Source organism: Stegastes partitus, unplaced genomic scaffold (assembly GCF_000690725.1).
Source record: "Stegastes partitus isolate 25-593 unplaced genomic scaffold, Stegastes_partitus-1.0.2 Scaffold1381, whole genome shotgun sequence".
NCBI lineage: Eukaryota > Metazoa > Chordata > Actinopteri > Pomacentridae > Stegastes > Stegastes partitus.
Genome location: NW_007579112.1, coordinates 22,907 through 26,404, shown reverse-complemented (window position 1 = coordinate 26,404; position 3,498 = coordinate 22,907). Strand labels below are relative to the sequence as shown.

The following is a 3,498-nucleotide window of genomic DNA, read 5'->3' as shown; positions in this document are numbered from 1 at the left end:
TCCAAATGAAAACCTGTTCAGCTGTTTGTGTTTCTCCTCCAGCTGACCATGAAGTCATTCTGTTCTACGGCTGCTTCCACTCAGCTGACTGTCAGGCGCAGCTGCATTTGGATGAAGACCAGATCGCATATGCTGACTTTAAGAATCAACAAACAGTTTGGACGGCGCCGCTGCTTCAAGAGCACCAGGAGACATTCAGAGAGCTTTACGCGTTGGCTGTGGTCTGCAAGGACACACTGTACAATGAGTATCTGCCCCAAGCTGTGCAGATAGAAAAAGGTCCCTCAGAAGACAAAGGTAAGAGCAGCAGGACGTAGCGGAGCTCCGTGGTTCAGGGTTAGCTTCAGGAAACATGATGGTCTCGCTTCAGTGCAGACGTTTTCTGACTTCACTCTCTGAACTCTGATCAGCTCCTGGCTCATGGTCCTTCACTGAGTTCATGTTTCAGCCTCAAGTCCAGCAGCTCTGAGGAACCAGAACCACATGAAGGAGGAGACAGAACTCAGAGACGTCTTCTCTCAGCAGGAGTCAGTCAGAACCATGGAGACCAGAGAGGAGTGGAATGAATTACTTTGATTTTTAGGCTATAAAATCAAATTAAAAAAAACCCAGACAGCACTGTTTGTCCACAGCTGTAACCAGCACTGGAACACATGGAGCCTCCACATCCTGCTGCACACTTGGATATGTCGAATACCAAACAGAGTTCTGCCTTCAGACTGAACTTCATCAGAGCAGCAGATAGACACATGACATTTAGGAGGAAGAACACATCTGGGTTCTGCTAGAACCTGACACCAGATCAGTTCTACATCCATCCAGGTGTCTCAGTCTGAACACTGGACCTGGTTCTGTTCATGTCCTCTGTCAGCAGCTGGTAGCATCAGTATTATGGGATGTCTCACAGTGTGAACAGTCAGACTGCTCATAAAGGGCATCTTAAATATGAAAAATAATGACAATGAAATGTAAGCTACAAATATAAAATGCTAAACCTGCTGTATTAAAGCTGCGTTGAGTAGATCTAATCTGGTCCAAGGAACCTGATGGTGCATGTGTGCTGATGCTGCAGAGCGATGAGTGATCGAGGTTCTGCTGCTGCTCTCTGAAACCAGCACACACTCAGTCTTAACATCAGCTGCTTCTTTAGTTCACCTGCTGCAGCTGTGAGCAGCTCAGTCAGAAAGCAGCATCACATTTTCACTTCAGGTCCTAAAACCACAACTTTAGTGAACTTTTGCTGTTTAAACTGGTTTCCTGCTTTGAGATGTTTCATAAAATACACATCTGGATTCTGTTGTGTCAAAGTGGTGCTGACCACTGACCACCTCCTGCCTTGTCTGTCTATCAAAGCCCCGACAGTGTCCATCTATCCCATGGAGGAGGCAGAGGAGGGACAGAACAACACTTTGTTCTGCTACATCAGCCACTTCTACCCCCCATCCGTCGACGTCACCTGGACCAGGAACGGCATTGTAGTGACAGAGGGTCTGACTCTGAACAACCTGATTCCTGAGACGGACGGAACCTTCAGTCAGCTGGTCGGACTCTCAGTTCGTCCACAGCCAGAAGATGTTCTGCAGTGCAGCGTGAAGCATCGAGCACTCAGCCGAGCTGCTGTAGGAACCTGGGGTGAGAGGACTACAATACAACACACAGCTGAAGGTCTACAAGCAGGGAAACATACAGACATGCTGCTGGTCCAACAGCTCCGACCCATAGAGTCCAGTGGTCTGGTACCAGACAACCACACAGAGTCCAGTAGTCTGGTACCAGACTACCCCACAGAGTCCAGTAGTCTGGTACCAAACAACCCCCAGAGTCTAGTAGTCTGGTTCCAGACAACCCCACAGAGTCCAGTAGTCTGGTACCAGACAACCCCAGAGTCTAGTAGTCTGGTACCAGACAACCCCAGAGTCTNTGCAGGAGAACTGAGACGTGGAGAAAACACTTCTCATGTACTTATAAAACCGTCCTGAGCTTCTTCACCAGGCGGTTCCACCATCATGTGAGTCATGTGTGAACGTGAATCATGTTAGTTGAGTTTTTAAAGGTTAAATTTCAAAACTTCCTCTCAACCTTTCAAATTTTAACGCAATGATTCCCTCCTAACCTCTGAGGCTTTTATTTTGAAACTCTTCAACACCTAAGTGTTACGAGCTTGACACTCAGCAGTGCCTGTTGCTCTTCTGTCATTCTCCAGATTGCGTCTGTTCTCACAAAAACAAACTGGACCAGATGGATTCTTTACTGGTTTCCTTTGTGTTGGGTTTTCTTGTCTGCGCAGCCCAAACAGGTAACGTTTCATCACTTCATTCATGTACGTTGTGTCAAGTGTGTTTGTTTTATGGCTCTATTCAGCTCTGACTCGCAGAGTTTTAAAAGCTTCATAAAGTGAGTGACCAGCATGACTTCTCCTTCATACAGAGAATATTCTGTAGATTCTGTAAAACACCACATTTGTTCTGAAACCACAGACAACAGAACTTGTACATTCTCGTGTAAACACAAAAATATCAGAAACAAAATCTGAAAACATACAAAGAAAGCGTGTTTAAGTTCATCTAAATGTCTGATTCATTTCATCCACTGACTAATCTTCTCGGTTTTTCCAATCATCTGAAAATGTATTTACTGTCAAACTTCATCTTTGCCACAGAAACACACATTTAATTCAGTCACTTCCTGGTAGAACCTGAATGTGAGCAAACACCAACATTCCCTCCCTCATTTATTTTTATCAGAGAGCTTTTCCTGATTTTATCTAAGTTTTTTGTTTTTAGCTTCCTGCTCTATTTGTGTGATTTCTACTTTTATCAGTTATTCTGTGTGCTTGTATTTTAACTGTTGATGTATTTTAATTTGAAAGCTCTTCATAAATCAAGTTCATTATTTGTTATATTCCTTGAGTCCACTGTGGCTACAGTGGCAACAGCATGAAGTTGCTGGAACCAGAAATGGGTCTTCTCAGTGATGTCTTCTAGAACCAGAGGAGGTTCAACATGACAGGTTCTGAATCAGCAACATGATGAGAACGAACAGAGAACATTTCAGGTTTTTATCTTTAATAGCTCCTCAGATGTTGTTGTTCAAACAGACTCAGATTTTAAATGTGAGAAAAAACCTGCTGAAAGTGAGTCGACTGCAAATGAAAAAAAAATCAGTCTCTGAAAGTATTAGATTTTTTATTAATATCCACATTTTATGATAACAATGCTGAGCCAATCAGAGACGGTGGAGCAGAAGGCTGCTGAGGATTTGAGATGGAAGAACCCACGAGGTTTCCTCTGGACATGAAGAGCAGGTTTCAGGAAATGTAAATGTAGTCACACTCAAGTGATGTACAAGTACCTCACATTTATACTTAAAGGCATCCATCCATCATCTCTCCACCTTAGTCCTCACGAGGGTCATGGGGGGCGGAGCCTATCCCAGCTGACTCAGGGTGAAGGCAGGTTCACCTGGACAGGTAACCAGTCTATCACAGGGCTACACTTA

At 44.3% G+C, this 3,498-nt stretch overlaps 1 pseudogene; it reads left to right on the top strand.

The window, feature by feature from the left end:
• Positions 1 to 3,498, top strand: part of LOC103370169 (RLA class II histocompatibility antigen, DP alpha-1 chain-like) — a 15,172-nt pseudogene that overhangs the window by 5,853 nt on the left and 5,821 nt on the right.